A 19,453-nucleotide genomic window follows, 5' to 3' on the forward strand; every position below is an offset into this window, starting at 1 on the left:
TGGGTATGTACATAAATAAATCAATGAAATACAAGGTGATAAGGCACCTCTGAATCATTCCTGAATTTCTCCTACCTCTCACTGCCTCCTCTACCCAATCAGTCATCACATTCTGTAGAATGTATTTCTGACTTATATACCCCTTCATTCATTCATTCTGTCAGTGTAGAGCCACACCCTCCATATCATTTGTTCCTTGTTGCCTATCTGGTATATTTGTTTACTGGAATATAATTCACATACCGGAAAACTCACCCTTTTGAAGTGTATAACTAAGTGGCTTAAAAATACTCACGTGTGTGTGAAGCCATCACCACTATCTAATTCCAGAATATTTCCACCATTCCCAAAAGAAATCCCATACCCATTAGAAGTCACTCCCCATTGCCCACAACCTCCAGCTCCTGGAAACCACTAATCTACCTTCTGGCTCTATAGATTTGCCTCTTTTGGACATTTCATACAAATGGAATCATATAATATGTGCTTTTTTGTGTCTGACTTCTTAGCATAATGTTTGCAAGGTTTGTCCATTTTGTAGCATGTATCAGTACTCCATTCCTTTTATGGTTGTATAATAGGACATGATACACCAGAATATACAATATTCTGTGATATATAACAATAATATTTTGTATATATACCACTTTGATTTTTTTGAGAATATACAGACAAACCTCAGAGATATTGTAGGTTCAGTTCCAGGCCACTGCAATAACATAAATATCACAATAAACTGAATCAAATGAAGCTTCTGGTTTTCCAGTGCGTATAAAAGTTATTTCACACTATACTGTAGCCAATTAAGTGTGCAACAGTGTTAAGTCTAAAAACACAATGTGTTTAATATTTACATGAATAATAAGACTTCTCTATTTACAGCAATCTGTAATCACTGCTTTCAGAACACCCTAACAAATATAATAATAATAAAGAAAAAGTTTGAAATACGATGAGAATTACCAAAATGTGACAGAGAGATGCATAGTGAGCAAATGCTGTTAGAAAATGGTGCTGATTGATTCAGTTATTACAGATTTCCAAAAAACCTTCATTTTGCAAGAAATACAGTATCTGTGAAGCACAATAATGTGATGAACAATAAAGCAAGGTGTGCCTATACCTAAGACTAGAATTACTGAGTCATATGGTCACTCTTTGCTTAACATTCTGAGAAACTACCAAACTGTTTTCAAAAGCAATTACACCATTTTACATTCATATCAACAATGTATGAGGCTTCTGACTTTTCTGCATCCTCACCAGCACTACTTACTATCTATCTTTTTAATTAGAGCCATCTGAGAGGGTACAAGATGGTATCTCACTATGGCTTTCATTTTCATTTATCTAATAACTTAATCATGTTGAGCACCTTTTCGTGTGATTTTGGTTATTTGTATTACTTCTTTGAAGAAATGTCTTTACCCATTTTCTTAACTGAATTACTTCTTTTTGTTATTGCATGATAAGACTTCTCTATATATCTTACTTATCAGTCGTATAACTCACAGATATTCTCTCCCATTCTATAGGTTGTCTTTTCACTTCTTAATAGTGTCTCTTCATAAACAAAAGTTTTTAATTTTGATGAAGTCCAATTAATCTAATTTTTTTTGGTCCCTTGCTTTTGATGTCATATCTAAGAATCCCTTGCCAAAGTCCAGGTCATGAAGATTCAGCCCTATATATTTTTCAGAAATTTCAAAGCTTTTTTTAGATCTCTATTCATTTTAAGTTAATCTTAAATATGATGCAAGGTAGGGACCCAACTTCATTCTTTTGCACACAGATATCCTGTTGTCCCAGGATCATTTGTAAAAGAGTTTCATTTATCCATTGAATGGTCTTGACATTCTTGTTTAAAATCAGTTAACTAGGGGTGCCTGTGTGGCTCAGTCACTTAAGTGTCCAACTCTTGATTTCAGCTCAAGTCATGATCTCAGGGTTGTGAGATGGAGCTCCACATCGGGCTCTGTGCTCAGTGCACAGTCTTGAATCTCCTTGGTCAGATTTATTCCTAAGCATTTTATTCTTTTGAATACAATTGTAAATGGACTTAAAATTTTTTTATCTTCAAAAAAAATTATTTTCAGATTGTCCATTGTTAATTTATAGAAATACAATTGATTTTTGCTTATGAATCATATATCTCGTAAACTTAATGAGTTAGTTTATTAGCCTTCTTCGTTTGGATTCCTTATAATTTTCCACTTAATACATAATATCATCTAAAAAGAGAAATTAATTTTACTTCTTCTCTTCAATCTGGATGCTCCTCATTTCTTTTTCTTTCCTAATCGCCTTGGCTAGAATCTCTAGTGCAATACTGAAGAGAAGAAGCAAGCAGACATCCGTGTCTTTTTCCTTTCTTAGGAGGAAATCTTTCAGTCCTTTGATATTAAGTATGATGTTAGCTATGGGTTTTTCATAAATGTTTTTTTATAATGTGATTTTTCATAAATGTTGAGAAAGTTCCCCTCTACTCCTATTTGTTAAGTGTTTATGTCATGAAAGGGCATTGGATTTTATCAAAACCTTTTTCTGCATCTTAAGATTGTTGTATGGATTATATCTTTTATTCTTTTAATATAGTGTATTACAATAATTAATGTTCATACACTGAACCTATCTTGCATTCCTGGAATAAATCCCTATTTAGCCATAATATGTAACCCTTTTTATGTGCTGCCAGATTTAGTCTGCTAGTTTTTCCTTGAGAGATTTTGTGGCTATACGAATAAGAGATATTAATCTGTAGTTTTCCTGTGACGTCTTCCTCTAGTTTCTATATCAGGGTAGTACTGGCCTCATAGAGTAAGTTGGAACATGTTTCCCTCCTACTATTTTGGGAAGAGTTTGTGAAGGATTGGAAGGACTCTGTCTCTGTCCCCTTACCCTCCAATTAGTAAGCATTTGCAAAGGTAATCACTTGTGTTAGTTTTGGTGTATCTTTCTGGGGTTTCTTTTATGCAAATATATGAAAATACAAATTTATGCTTTTATTTCCCCTTTATTATATATAATTTATATATTTGTGTGTTTGTATGTGTGAAGAGAGAGAAGGGAAAAAAGAGAGAGAGAAATTGAATACATAAGAAGAGAGGGAAAGGATGAAATAGTTATCCACAAAGGTTTCAGTGTAAGAATTCTTGCATTCTTTTGATTGAATATACTATAGTCAATTCTCCCTGTCTCATCCCATCATTTATCCCTAGCGTGTGTGTGTGTGTGTGTGTGTGTGTGTGTGTGTACTTATTTATTTATCAAAATCACAAACCTGATTAAATCCAGTCCAGTTCTCTTCCTGTATCCTCTGACTGACCTGACTTTAAATTCATGACCATGAGCCTCAGATGGTCCTTTAAGTGGTAATCACACTACTCTACCTCATCCATTCACACTTCCTTTTATAAACTTCTCCTATGAACTTGAATTTTCCTCTCTGGTGATAACCTTGTTCTCCACTTCACTGAGCAAACTGAACCAAGAAAGAGCTTCCATATACTCCCCAGGGACAAATGTATTCCATGTCCCCTCTGGTTACCAAGTATTGGTTCTTTATACTCCTAACTCCCTAGCCGATATTTCATGACAGGTAAAATTAGAAACTCTGAAGAGAAGGAAGGTAACTTTGGACTCACACTGAGTCTTTTTGATCTCCAGATTCCACGGAATGCCTGTCAGAGCAAATTGGTTTACAGTACAGTACAGTCAGGCAGTCTAGCCAGGAAAAGAGCCTCTGTCCCAACTTTCACCCCTGGAACTAAACTGGTGTCTTCTGAGGTACTGGGGTAAACATGAAATTGAGTGATTTTAAGTGACAGAAACAGAGCTCTCTCTCAGCCCCTAAGGGCTTGGAAAAATCAATCCCGGGCTTAACCATTCTTTGTCTTGTATGTTTGTCCCCTATGACATTCCTCTCTCATTCACCTTGTCAAGTTTGTCATTCATTCTTTCTTCACTGGCTTCTATTTAATATTGATCATTGGGATGCTAGGACTAGGTCGTGGGTGTAATGGGGAAAGTTGGTGAGTATAAGTTCGACTGAAAAGAATCCCAGACTTGTAAATAACTACTTCATACTTACTTTCCCCCTCATACTGTATCTCTGATATCTACTGCCTCACACTCATTTTAACCAACACCTTTCTTATTTCATTAATGAAATGGAATGCATTGTAAGAGAACTTCCAGGGGTGCCTGGGTGGCTCAGTTGGTTTAGCGACTGCCTTCAGCTCAGGTCATGATCCTACAGTCCCCGATGGAGGCCCACTCGGGGAGGAGGGCTGCTCAGCAGGGAGTCCGCCCCTCCCCCATCTCTTGCTTTCTTTCTCTGTCATTCTCTCTCTCTCTCAAACAAATAAATAAAATACCACAGGTGAACCCTATGTGCTCCTAACTGAGGCCAGTTGTTCCCCTTGTTGACCAGACCCTGTCCTGTCTACTCTTAGCAAGAACCTAAGGAGCCGGCCTTCCTTATCCTTAAAAGCCCTGCTTGGAAACAGCCCTGCACACAATGAATCTGCATCCCCATTCCCTTTACAATTAAGCATTGTGTGATGGAGTGATGTTGTGGCCCCTGTTCCAAATGTTTCCCCAAGCAAGTACATCTCCGAGAGCCAGTGACACTCTGCATTTGGGCTCCTAGTGGGTACTCACGGTATTTTGTAGAATAATATTCATAGACAACAACCCCAGATCCCAGGGCTGCCACTCCAGCCAGAGTTTCTAATGCTCTCAAGAAAAGCTTTGCCCCAGGCGCCTGTGTGGTTCAGTCATTAAGCGGCTGCCTTCAGCTCAGGTCATGATCCCAGGGTCCTTGGACTGAGGCCCACATCAGGCTCCCTGCTTTGCAGGAAGCCTGCTTCTCCCTGTCCCACTCCCCTTGCTTGTGTTCCCTCTCTCGCTGTGTCTCTCTCTCTGTCAAATACAAAAAATAAATAAAAATCTTAAAAAAAAAAAAAAGAAAAGAAAGAAAAGAAAAAGAAAAGCTTTGCCTAGTGTTTCATCAATAATTGATGAATGATCCTGATAACATATAAAAAGCATATTGATTAAGCCTAGTTCAAAAAAGAAAGCATATTAAAAGGAAACAGTCAACAAAACAAAGAGGCAACCCATGGAATGGAAGAAGATATTTGCAAATGACAGTACAGACAAAAGGTTGATATCCAGGATCTATAAAGAACTCCTCAAACTCAACACACACAAAACAGACAATCATATCAAAAAATGGACAGAAGATATGAATAGACACTTCTCCAATGAAGACATACAAATGGCTATCAGACACATGAAAAAATGTTCATCATCACTAGCCATCAGGGAGATTCAAATTAAAACCACATTGAGATACCACCTTACACCAGTTAGAAGGGCCAAAATTAGCAAGACAGGAAACAACATGTGTTGGAGGGGATGTGGAGAAAGGGGAACCCTCTTACACTGCTGGTGGGAATGCAAGTTGGTGCAGCCTCTTTGGAGAACAGTGTGGAGATTCCTCAAGAAATTAAAAATAGAGCTTCCCTATGACCCTGCAATTGCACTACTGGGTATTTACCCCAACGATACAGATGTAGTGGAAGCATTGTACCCCAATGTTTATAGCAGCAATAGCCACGGCCGCCAAACTGTAGAAAGAACCAAGATGCCCTTCAATGGACTAATGGATAAGGAAGATGTGTTGCATATACACTATGGAGTATTATGCCTCCAACAGAAAGGACGAATACCCAACTTTTGTAGCAACATGGAAGGGACTGGAAGAGATTATGCTGAGTGAAATAAGTCAAGCAGAGAGAGTCAATTATCATATGGTTTCACTTATTTGTGGAGCATAACAAATAGCATGGAGGACAAGGGGAGATGGAGAGGAGAAGGGAGTTGAGGGAAATTGGAAGGGGAGGTGAGCCATGAGAGACTATGGACTCTGAAAAACAATCTGAGGGTTTTGAAGGGGCGGGGGGTGGGAGGTTGAGGGAACCAGGTGGTGGGTATTAGAGAGGGCATGGATTACATGGAGCACTGGGTGTGGTGCAAAAACAATGAATACTGTTACGCTGAAAATAAATTTTTAAAAATTTTTAAAAATAATTTAAAAATTAAAAAAAAAAAATAAAAAAGAAAGCATATTATACTTTCTAATCCGTATGTTGCCTGCACCTTACGCTGGGCAACTAGTTTTCACTCTCATAACCACTGAGTATTCTGCTGAGTGATGTGCCCTTTTGGTTGGGGGAAAAAAAGAGAGAGAGAGATAAAATTGACCCGCTGTTCACCCTAAGTGAAGATTATAAAAAATATGATGGTGCCCATTAATAAAATTGGTTTCTAAAGCATTTTCTATTCCATATGAGAGCAGCCTTCAAAAACATAAGGGAAAGGATGCCACTGATGAATTCCGCTCCCAGGTGATGGAAGGAGCTGTGGAGCCTGAGGCTTCTAGGGTAGGTTCTATACAGTAAAGCAGTGTTTCTCTTGAGTTAGCAGAAACACTAGCGCGTTGCAAAGGCTTTTCCAGGTGCCCCAGCCTCTGTCTTTTGCCGTTTTGGTCGCTTCTCTTTTCAATGAAAAAAATCCGCATGCCGATTTTCACGCACTTATTCCGGGTCTACTTTCCAGATATCTTTTTATCCAAATGTTGATCTGTTATGAGGCCTAAAATTTAGCTTTAAACTATTTATTTTTTGCTTCAAATAATCCTTCTCCAGCCTGGGCCACTGAAGTGTCCTACTTGAAAGGGAAAGGAAAAAAAGAAAGGCAAGGAAAAGACATAAAAAATTAAGCAACGTGGTAGTGTTTCAGCGTGGGCGGCGGCAGGGCTGAGCCAGAGACGCCAGCCCTCCTGGCTCTCAAAGCTCTCGCTCCGGCCTCAGCTCCCCCTCCAGCCCCTTCTGTGCGGTGACTCAACACGTCACCTACTTCTTGACAGCATCACCACTGCCGTCTCCAGGACCGCCGAGGCGGAGGGAGTGGGTGCAGCTGCTAAGGCGATTGCCACGTGTGAGCCGACAGGCACGGTGGATGACATGTTCCGTCCCAAAGGGCAAGAGGTATTCTCCTTCTAGAAGGCCACCACGGCAAGTGCCAACAGATATTTCTTGCTTCAGCCCTTCTCTTTGCCTTTTAGGGTAACTACGAGCAGGTGTTCTTAGGAAGACGAGGCAAGCACACGCAGCATCAGAGGGATTTTGCTGGTAATGGGCACTCTCGCGGAACAGCTATGACCGCTTCACTCTCTTTCATCTACCCAGCAGATTTTCCCAGAACCCGCTTGGCAGCTGACGTTAGAAAATCTACCATGCAGGCAGCATTGAAAAGCCAAGGTTTCCTACCCCTGCGCTGCTGTGAGCCAGTGGCTGACTTGGCAGCATGGGCACAAAGGCGCTGGCATCACATGTACTGGCGCCTGGAATGCTGGAGGACCATTTCCAAACAGGCAGGTGGAAGGGCCTTTCTCCGGGTGCGTGATCCAACGTTCTCGAGGCTGGATGGAACCCCTTCCAGTGTTCTGAGACTCAGTTTGAAAATAGGGCTGGGGGAGTCTTTCCATACAACACCAAGCAATTCTAGGACACAAGTAAGTTGTCCATGGATTCAACTCAATTCTGACACTGTCTACCGGGGGATCGCACCAGATTCCACAGGTCGAAGGCTTGTTCCTACAAGACTGCTCCCATGCCCACCCCACTTTAGCTTCCGGTTGCGAACCCTGGCTGTTATCTGCATTCCGAACAACTGACTACGAATTGGAAGTTCCAATGACCCCCCTCCACCCCGGGATGCCAACCTCAAGTCCAGGTTGTTCCCTATACTTATGACTGACTGGTTATAAGTTAAAGGTGTGTATGACCCCCTATTCAGGTTCAGTTAATTTGCTAGCACAGCTTATAGAACTCAGAGAAACGTCTTACTTACCAGATCACCAATGTATCATAAAAGCAGATATAACTCAAGAAGAGCCAGATAGGAGAGATACCAAGGATAAGGCCTGAGGAAAGCATGAGAGCCTCTATGCCCTCTTCCAACCCTTCTGCCTGTAAACCAACCAGGAAGCTCTCCAAACCTGGTCCTTTTGGTTTTTTATAAAGACTTCATTACATAGTCATGACTGATTGAATTACTGGCCATGGATCCAAACTCCAGTCCCACTCTCCTCCCTAGAGGTCCGGGGGTGGGACTGACAGTTCCAACCCTCTAATCACATGGTTGGTTGGTTCCCCTGGCAATCAGCCGTGACCCTTAGGTGTCCTCTAAAAGTCATTGCATTGACATAACAAGACATAGCTTTATGGCTTTCATCACAGGGAATTCCAAGAGTTATAGGATCTCCGTGCCAGAAAGGGGAAGAAGACCAAATATAAATTTCTTACCATGGATCACAATATCACAGAGCCCTTGTGCTTGTCCTGTATAATAAACTGAAGAAAGTCATCTAGTTGCAGTCTCGCTAGAAATAGGAACCCAGGGATTCGTGTAGAACACTCACCATACTTACCCCATGAACCACTCTGCTCTGAGAAAATTCTGCTGTCTTTTACCCAAGTCAGCTCATATTTGTATGGTGGAAGGGAAAACTTAGGAAAAGGATCCAGGTGTGATCACACCCAACCACTGGCCCAGATTCTCCCACATTTTTATTTTTTCCATTTGAGCAGGGAAAGAACAATTGTTGTTTGGGAGTCCAGAGATAAGGCAGATCAACCAATCAGATTTGGGAGCCATCTATTTGAGAGACTATTTTATAAGACCCCAGATTATATCTAAGTATTTATCTGGACAAATGACGTTTCCATTTGCACTTAAGTCCTACATACCATTTTGCACAACAGAGTATTTTCAGTTGTGTTCTATGTTGGATATTTTGCTGTAAAATAATAGACACATAGAACACATTTTAGGGATGCCTGGGTGGCCCAGTACATAAAGTGTCTGCCTTTGGCTCGCGTTGTAGTCCCAAGGTCCTGGGGTTGAGCCCCGAGTCGGGCTCCCTACTCAGCAGAGAGCCTGCTTCTCCCTCTCCCTCTGCTGTTCCCCCCAATTGTGTGTTCTTTCCCTCTCTCTCTGTCAAATGAATACGTAAAATCTTTAAAAAAAAAAAAAAGAAGAAGAAGAACACATTTTAGAAAAGACCTATTGAAAGAGAAAACCTGAATTATGAAAGAAAGCCTGCCTTTCTTACCCATTTTGCTGATGATTGGCCCTGGGTGAAATAATTCTTTCTGCTTATCTCTCTTGCCTTGTCCAAATGAGAAAATATATATGAAAGCCTCCAATCGGGTACCTGGCATATTGACAGAAATAAATCTTAGTTTCCTTTCTTTTGTGTCTGGGTTGGGGGAGGAGCAGAGGGAAAGGGAGAAAAAATCTTAAGTAGGTTCCACTCAACAGAGAGCCTGAGCTGGGTCTCGATCTCACAACCCTGATTATCATGACCTAAGCTGATATCAAGCATCAGGGGCTTAACCAACTGAGCCATTCTAGCACCACCCCACCCTGCTTACTCTTCCATTAAACTTCACCTCCCCAGCCTACGTAGTATGCTAGGGAACATATTAAAACCAGTAAGTTACAAAATAACAACCTTTGGAACACTAAATAGAAATTATAAGAGTAGCAAACTATACACAGAAAACTTGAAATAATTACTGTTATTTCACCTAATGCCATTCAGTAAATGGGTCCCACAGTGTTTTTGGTCCCCTTATGTTTATTCTCCCCTTTTATGTAGTAATGGAGCTCTGATGTTTAACTGGGCTCATGAGGGTGTGGAGTGAAGACTACATTTTATAATCTCCCTTGCAGGTAGGTGAGGACATGATGCTAACCTCTGGCCAAGGAGATACCAGCAAAAGTGCAGCTTCCTGGAAGAGATCCTACCCCAGTCTCAAGGAAGTTTCAGAACCACTAAGACTTGAGAAGCATTACTCTAAAACATACAAATTATACAGAATGGCAGACCAATAGTCAGCCAACGATGTCACAGTCAAAGAAAAGAAGAACAAGAAAAGCTTACAGTTTCCCAATCTATTCGCTAAATATTTACATTGTTAAATATTTGCATCAAATTTGAGCATTTGAATGTGAGCTGTGACCCAGGCACCAAGGTGTGTCAGTAAACAGAACAGACCAAACACCTCCTTCTTGGGTCTTATGCTCCATTCTAGTATGAAAATACTGCAGTGCAATTGAGAATCTTCAGTAGAAGAGTTGTGGGGGAGGGATGTTTGTCAATGTCATTCAGAAAAATACCTAGCATTATTTCATCTCAGCATAATAATAACAACAACAAGAATTATGGTCAGTATTTTGTGAGTACTTACGATGAGCCCAGCAGCGTGCTTAGCACATCTTATACGTTACAAAGCATTTCAGTACAGACATTTGCATCGATTTTTTCCCCTTTGACCCTTTTGGGTATAATAGAAAGAGCACTGCATTGGAATTCAGAGTATTTGGACCCAGTTCCTGATTTGGTCATCCGCTGGCTGTGTGATCTTCGCAAGTGACTCAGCTTTCCTTACTCTCAACTTTATTAAATAGGAAGGAGCATTATCTTTACATGGTCTTTCCAGAGTCCTGGAGGGGTCAGCTGATATCTCCCATGGTAAGCACTTAGAGCAGCACTCGGCACATAGCAAAGACTCAATAAATATCAGTCATGATTGCTCTAATTATTGAATATTTTATTACTAAATAATGAGTAAGTAAAAAAGACATTGCACTCTAAATTTAGCCTCATGGTACAGATTTCACAGAGCACCAAGGTTTTCTTCCTGTTAGTTTAAAATTTTCTTGAGTAGAAACCACACAGTGTAATTTACACTCAAATTGTTTTTATCTTATTTATAGTATCAGATTATGAACTTTCATTATACTTATACATTATACTTATATTGCCTCATGTTCCATTCTTAAAAATCTGAGGGTATCATTTTTTTCGTGACAAAAATACAAATGTAGATTCTACTACAAAAATATCTGCTGGTAAAAAAAAAAAAAAAAAAAAAAGGAAGGAATACTTCTTTTGCATAGTTATCTTCCAGTTCTGGGTCAAAATATTTCTTAAAAAATCTCTTACAATATCAGTTATTATTTCTAGCATATTCAGAACTACAACACTATTTTCAACTAACTCCACAGAATTACATTACACAGGGGTGGTACCACATTTGCTTAAGTATTCTGGGTTTTTCTAGTCCTTTATAAACAGTGTGAGATCATACATTCTTCACATATATATCTTTGCATACATCTACAAGAATATATGTAGGATTAATTCATAAGGTAAAATTGCTGGGCCAAGAGTTACACGTGTTTTATTTTTATTTCTTATATATGTAGTCAAATTGCCTTTCTGTAATAATTTATACTCCCACCAACAATGGACTAGCCTTTTTACCCACCATCTCTATTAACATTAATCCTAAAAATTATTGTTGAAATCAATGGCCAAAAAGTGGCTGCTGAATTACTTGTCAATTTTACTGTATATGTTTATCTTCTTCCCCTATAAAGAAAAATAACTGACCTCTTTAGCCTCCCTATTTGATAGGTATGAAGTTGTTCAAGAATTTTCCAATTAACTAAAGAAATAATTTTAATTGTACAAAGTTTAAGATGTCAGCCCTAGATTAGAAAGAGCAGGACAGAACAGGTTTTAAATTTTCTGTATTCTTGATTTGTTAGCCTTCAAAAGATCCAGAAGATGGCAGCACAATGATGTTCTCCCTCAATTTTGGAGAGAAAATATTTATGGAGGAAAATCTGAAAATATAATGGTTTTTTTTTTTTCCAGTGATGAAAATATATGGATTGTTCCTTTTTTATTTTCTCTTTTCTTACAGTGCAAGATCACAAGATGCAAGGCACTAAGGGATGAGGACAGAAACCCTCAGAGAGAAACAGAGGCTGGTGGGGAAGGACACCCAACAGGGAATTGAAGGACTCCCCCTCGAATGGCAGCCCTCTGGGCAAGTCTCCCTTACTCTCTAAATCTCCATTCTCTTTGTAGGTAAAATCATCTAGCAATGTACCCCCCGCCCCGTCAAAAAAAACCAAAAAACAAACAAAAAAAAAAACATTGTGAAAGCTAAATGAGATAAAATTTATAAATGTGGACAGCACACCGGGGCACTAAGAACGCAATCAGCATTCTGTTTCTAGTACTTTTGAAAATCCTTCTCCATGAGACATATCTACTGACATATTTACCATGGAGTGACAATCCAATATATTGGATTTGCTTTTAAAGACTTCTTTTAGAAGACTCAGAATACTAGGGAGATCAAGTCGACAAGACTCCTTGGTGACTTGGGACGGGAGGAGGGAGGGATGACGCACTTCCAGAAGTCCTGGTTTTTCAGCTTTGTTATGACGAGTGGGGTCCCCGGTGGAGTGCAGCTCTGGGATGAGTTCTCTTTTACCCAGTTTGGGATTCCTGCCAGGCAGGCGCCATTTTAGAAAAGTCAAGTCAACCACGGGGGTGGGGTGGGGTGTAGCACCCATCAGGGAGCTGGGCTTACGTGGATAACATTTACAGTCAGGAGACTCTGTCATGTCACCAAAGGAGTGAAGACATGGAGAAGGAACCTCAGGATAGGTGTTTAGAGACTGAGCAGCAATGTCCCCATCTGTATAACAGAATTGTCATAGGGCTTTTGGAAGTATTACACATGATTTTTGTATGTAAAAAAATCTGTATGAGAGGCACCTGTATAAGGAGTGACTCCGTCGGTTAAGCAACTGACTCTTGATTTTGGCTCAGGTCATGATCTCAGGGTGGAGAGAGTCAGTGGTGAGTCTGCTCAAGATTCTCTTCCCTTCTTCCTCTGCCCCTCCCTCCCCTCAAATAAATAAATAATTCTTTAAAAAAAAAAAAAAAAGGCGGGGTGCCTGGGTGGCTCAGTGGGTTAAAGCCTCTGCCTTCGGGTCACGTCATGATCTCAGGGTCCTGGGATGGAGCCCCGCATTGGGCTCTCTGCTCAGCGGGGAGCCTGCTTCCCCCTCCCTCTCTCTCTGCCTGCCTCTCTACCTACTTGTGATCTCTGTCTGTCAAATAAATAAATAAAATCTTTAAAAAAAAAAAAGGCAATACTGTGTGACACAGAGTGGGAGTTCAGTAGCCATGAGTCCTCTTTGCTCCCTCCAGTTTCAGCAGATGACCTCTCCTCTTACTTCCCTGAGGAAAGCAGAAAACAAAGGCCATCAGGAGGCAGCTGCCGGCCCACCCTCAGATCTGCTTGTCACTCTATCATACTTCCTTCCTGTGTCCTAAGATGACACATTCCCTTTCCTCTTTAAACTTCTTTTTTCTCGACAGGCTGTCAGTTCCAACCCTCCCAGCCCTTCTGGGACAGGGCCCCCCACTCCCCGCCCAGTTCTGACATTCTCTTTTATACTTTCTATTTTTTCCCCTTTATCGCTTTTTCCCTCTCAGTCTATAAGCATGAGTCCATGCCACCTTAAAAAAAAAAAAAAAAAAAGTCTTCCTTCTTGCTTTTAGTGATTTGTCTATAGAAAGTGTTTGTCTATTTTTACGGTGCATAAGAAATATCAAGGGATCCTGCTGAAGTGCAGGTTAGGCCTCAGTAGGTAGACTGGGGGTGCAGAGCTGAGATTCTGTTAGATGATGATGCTCATGTCACTAGTCCACAGACGACACTTTGAGTGGCAAAGTCCTAGAACAGTGGTGCTCAACCGGGACTGTGTAGGGGAGCCACCTTGAGAACATAAAGAATGCTCCTGTCTGGGTGCCATGTCTTTCACAGGGACTGTGGGCTTGACATCAGGTCCAAATATCTCCCTAGATGATTCTGATATGCAAACAATATTGAAAATACTTGCTTTCCAGGGGTGGAATTATGAGGAATTTTGAACAATATATATTTCCACAGTGTTTGAAATTTTTTTCCAAATATTACGTTACCTTGGTTTTTTGTTTTTGGTTTTGTTTTTGGTTTTTTGTTTTTTGTTTTTTTTTTTAAGAAGACAGGAAAGTGGATCAGAAGAAAAATAAAGAAGAAAAGGAAAAGGAAGGATGGGAAAAGGGAGGGGGGAGGGAGGAGGACAATAAAAAGAAAAGCCTTTCTTGTTTTTAAAAAGTTTTTTTTTTTTTTAATTTGAGAGAGAGAGAGCACAAGGCAGGGTGGTGGGGAGGGCAGAGGAAGGGCAGAGGCAGAGGGAGAAGCAGACTCAGCCCTGAGCACAGGGCCTGATGCCAGGCTGGATCCCAGGACCCCAAGATCATGACCTGAGCCAAAGGCAAATAACCCACTGAGCCACTCAGGCACCCCAGAAAAGCCTCTCTTGACCAAATAAGTAAAGTACTCTCCTCCTTGATCAAACTTCCTGAAGTGTCCACGTCTTGGCTTCCCATTACCATCTTGATCCTGCTCAGCTTGGCTTCTGTGCCTTCATCTTCCCAAAACTGAACCGACCACAAGTACACACGGCAAGCACACGTGGCTCAGTTCCGAGCCTACTGATCTTTCAAGGTATTTGACCCCGTTAGCCCAAGTTGTAAAAGACCCAAGGGACCTGAAGCAATATCCTGGCACTCACGATATTATGATTGTTTTCTTCTTTCTTATGGGCTCCAAAAGAAGAACAGATTGTGAATGATTTTTTTTGTTATCTTGAAGCAAGGAAGAATGCTTAAAGACAGGGCGCAGCTGAAATATGCAATTCGTGCCAAGATCTTGTTAAAGAAAAAAGAAAAAAAAACCACCCTCCATGTTCAAAATGAATGTCCAGCCTAAAAGAGATAATTAAAATGACTCAACAAATTTCTCCCTCTTTGAAGTCGTCTCTCAGCACCATAGACAACGTTCGCCCGCTGGGTTTCTCATGGAAGGGTTGGGAGAGGAGTAGGCGTGTCCAAGAATGCACAGACATTTGGAAAAAAGAAGAAACATTTTTCATAGAGAACTTGTGCCAGCCAGTTCAAGTCCTTCATGAGGCAAATGCTAAGACAAATTCAAGTGCAAGGAAAGTCTGTGAAGCGAAAGAGAGAAGGGAGCAGGAGTGGGCGGGAAGGACCTCCCATGGCCATGCGGGTCTGACACCTGCAAGCCAAAGAGAAGAGGGAGAAGGACTGCGGCGGGGGGTGGGGGTGAGGGGGCAGAAGGGGGAAGCAGGGGGAGCGTACGTGGGGGTGTGAGCATCAGACCACCCTGCAGCTCAGAGAAGGTGTCAGCCAGTCCAGCACAGAGCCCAGAGCAGAGGCAGCAGGCTGGAGTCCCCCCACGTGGGGAGGACCCTTCTCCAGCCCCAGCTCTAGTACCCTCCACCATGCTGAGTCACTGCCAGGCAGCCTGCCCAGGTGTGGTTTCCGGAAAGCCCCAGTGGATTCTCAAGGCAGCCCAGCAGGATCCGAGGTGAAAGGGGAACTGAGCAGCGCAGGCCAGGGCTGCCCAGGACTGAGACTCTATGGGCAATTATTTGTCTAGTTTTACATACCATTGGGGCAGAGTCAAGAGGCAGCCTAATAACCCTTTGACCCCTCTGGCAAGTCTTCCTCTCCGTTTTGGAAATTTTCATCTCATTCCTTATCTTAAAAGCATCAAAAATAAGTCTAGTCTCAAAGCAAGGAAATGGGCCCTGATTTGATAAAATGCTCAAGACAGCTGTGCTGTCCTCTTGCCACACACCCGACCAGGGCGTCCTCCACACCCATCTTGGCTCTTCTCTGTCCAGCCCTCCTCTTTGCACATCGATCCTCTGTCTGCCTAAGTGCTGCCCTTCCTCCCCTGGCATTCTGTCCCCATTACCCGGATTTCTGTCTGGAGGGGATGATGTTTGAAGGACTAATTAATATTGTTTTTCATTAATAGTATTTACTCCTCTCTTACCTCATTCCTTAACCCAATCCAATCATGGGAAGTGGGACAGACATTAAAGGCCCATAGTACTCAAATCTGTTTGGGTTGTATTGCTCACCCTAGGGTCCAGAAGTGGGCCTGGGATATTTACCAAGGACCGGGGATAGGAGACAAGGCCCATCTGGAGGGCAGACACAACATCTCAGTATCTTGCTCTATTCTCCTTTCTCTCTGCTTTGGCCAACCCAGAGACGTTTACCTGGTCTGTGAGGCCTAGAGACGCGAAACAGTCAAATCAAGACCCAAGCCAAAAATCATCTGCATTAATCTCTAGCAAAGTCACTCTGCCATTAGTGAAAGAATAATGTGATATAAACTAGTGACACTGGGAAAGAGGAAGAAACAGCTGAGGCTTGAGGGGGAAAAAAATCAAGTCCTAGCCATAGAGCAAAGAGAAAGAAGCACATTTTGAAAAATAAAAGGATGTGTTTTAAATTTAATCAGGTACAAAATTTGCAAACAAAATGGGAAGTTTCTAGGTATGGAAACCTATAGGTAGAACAGAACAGTCCTAATCTTAAACGTCTAAAACTTTTTACCTCATTATTGCCTCATTAAGCCAGCTCTTTAGTGCCCAATTTTCCAACAGGAGATGAAAAATGAATGTAATGAGAGTGATAATGACGGGAAATCATCCCAGACTGAATTCCTGGTCCAGATGAAAATTTCTTTTCTCTGAGCACCAGAAAACAGGTTTGCAGCCCAGGTCGGATCTGGGTTTTCAGAATGTGGCCCCAGGATCTTCTGCATCAGTGGTAGTCCCTGCAAAGAGGCCATTCCTGAGGCTTACCCCAGACTTACTAAATCAATCTCTAAGAAGAACCCTAATAATATGCAATTTTAACAACCGTCTCAGGGGATTTTTGTGCAAACTCAGATTATACACTCACGGTTTCAGAATTTAAGGAAACTTGCCAAGAGGATGTGAAGAGTGTTGATATCTTGCATTAAATAGTCTGTATTTCTATTATAGAATAATTATTTTATTTAAATAAAAAGTATGTAAAATAAAATCTTCTCTTCCTTTCTTGTCTATTTCTGCCTTCAAAACCCTCCCATCAATTTGGGTAATTATTGCCCCTTCCTGTCACTAAAATAATACATCCTATAAATAACAAAAAATTATGATTAAAGTGGTAGGAATGAACATGTGATGTGTTTTAGGGTTCCATCTTCCTCTTCCTGGTCTCTCTCTGATATTCCTGACAATCTATGATATTTTGGCAAAATGCTGCTTCTCTCTTTCCTGGATGTGTGGCCACTGCTCTGGTGACGACACTTCCCAACCTCATTTACAGCTACATGTGGTCAGATGACCAAGTTTGAACCATGGAGTGTGATTGAAAGATATATGCAGTTTCTAGATCATTCCTAACTAAAGTCAGGCTGGTCTTTCTGGAATTTGGCTTTTCTCACATTCTATAAATTGCATCAAGGAAATGAGAGGGTGGCTTTGTGCAGAAAAGGACAATGTCCAGAGAGATGGAAAAACAAGATGGAAGGAACTTAGTTCTTGATTAACCCTAATGAGAAGAGATGTTCTACCAGTTTAGACTTGCTGAATTGTTACATGAAGGAAAAATTAGCTCCCATATTAGTTAAGCCATGAGATTTTTGCCTTCTCTTTGCTATAGCATCTCAGCCTTTACCCTAACCAACACTAAAAACTACCCTTAGCCAATTACCACTTAAGGCCACCCATTAAACCGGATTTCTAAATCCTTTTAGTCAGTGTCATGTTTATCCTCCCCAAGATACTATGCTTACATGGACCCCCAAAGAGCAAATAAGAAGAGAGCTATACCTTACTCATGAGGAGGACTATCAAAAAAGTTCTAAGACATAAGGAAATGCAGAAGGTCACTATGCATGTAGGTAAAACCTAGATTTATGACGCTAGTATGATTTATAAGGCAACTTTTTTCCTATGGTGTCTTTGTATCCCACTGGAATATACTCCTTTCAAGCATCTCAACAAAGAACGACACTTTTTTCAATGTTTAAAAAAAAAGTAATCTTTATTTGGTTTCTTACACAAAATATAAATTGATTTAAGGTGTTTAAGAAAAAATAAGTCATTGGATAAACTCCTAAATTTGCTAACAACAACAACAAAGAATTCAGGTACAAATTGAACGCTCTCAATTTAGTAAATAACACACCTAAAACAAGTAGTTCTGAGTTTTTGCATGTTTAACTAAAAGCAATTGAACTTGTGCATTATATAAAGATGCCCTTAAACTGTATTTCATGCCTTGAATTCAGACTTTCTTAAGATATCTGGAAAACTAGTATTTTATGCTGTTTATACTACCTGCCCCAACACTATTCAATTTTGCCACATTCAACCCTGATACAGACTCAAATATGTAACTGAGGGCTGCCTGTAAATATATTTACACAGAAAAAAATATACGAAAATGTTATTAGTGAGTTAGAGAACTACATTGCCAGTTACTTGGTTACTCTGAGTTATGAGATTACAGGCTATTTTTATGTTCCTTTCTTCTTTGTCTATTTCTGCATTTTTGAAACTGTATATAATGGGCTTATAGTTTTATAATAAAGAGGAAACAGATTTATACGATCTCACAACTGCAGCAGGATTTCTCATTCTCTTTTCTTATCTTCTCAGTTCCTACTGCACTGCCTCACGCATAATATATGCTCAAGAAATAAACACAAGGGAAGGAAGAAAGGAGAAAAAAGGGAAGGAAGAATGCAATGGGAAGGGAGAAATCTGCTAAGTGCCATCTGTTTGCCAGTCCAGATTCACCTCTCCACCCTACTTTGAACCCGAAGCCTGATCAACAAGAACCACCTAGGTGAGCTCCTTGTTCTCTGGTTTCTGGTTGGCTTTGGCCAAGGGAATGCACTATTTATTTATTTATTTAGCTATTTATTCCCTGGGGCAGCTCCCTGTGGGTCACTGCAGGCCGCTGTCTCCCTCAACCACCAGACCCAAGACCCTTCCCACACAGCTCTTCTGGTTGGGGAGAGCACTGCCCCCTCTCTCCCTTCGGATCTTAGGGTGGCAATGTACCTCACACTTTGACTAGATCCAGGGTGCTGTGCTCTCTTGTCCTGTTTTTACATCTTGTCCAGACTTCTGTAAATAGTCTCTTTATGAGATGCTCCTCCAAGTCTCCAAACTGAATGTACCATCTATGTATTGCCAAGACCCAGGCTGATACAGAATCTGTTAGTGACAAAGAATCCAGCAAGTTCTGTCCTCCAGGAATGAATCTTAAAGATGGATTTAGAAAAACATAAAAATATCACCAAGTATTGCTCATTTCAAAAATTTAAACACAAAAAGATTATTCTCATTGAGAAACTCCTGTTTTACATTGAAAATTTGGTAGTAATACACTAGGTATTAGGCTTTTTCTCTTGGAAAGATATAGATAAAAATCTACATGCACAGTTCTTTCTCTCTTCATCCTTAAAATGACTTTAGATTTAACACCCTCTAAATACTCAGCATAATTGTTTAAGACCTGCATAAATAAAGGATGCCTATTGGAGTATGAGCATGTTCTCAGAAATTAGTTATTCCTTTTTAAAAA

This window comes from Mustela erminea, chromosome 3 (genome assembly GCF_009829155.1).
Source record: "Mustela erminea isolate mMusErm1 chromosome 3, mMusErm1.Pri, whole genome shotgun sequence".
NCBI lineage: Eukaryota > Metazoa > Chordata > Mammalia > Carnivora > Mustelidae > Mustela > Mustela erminea.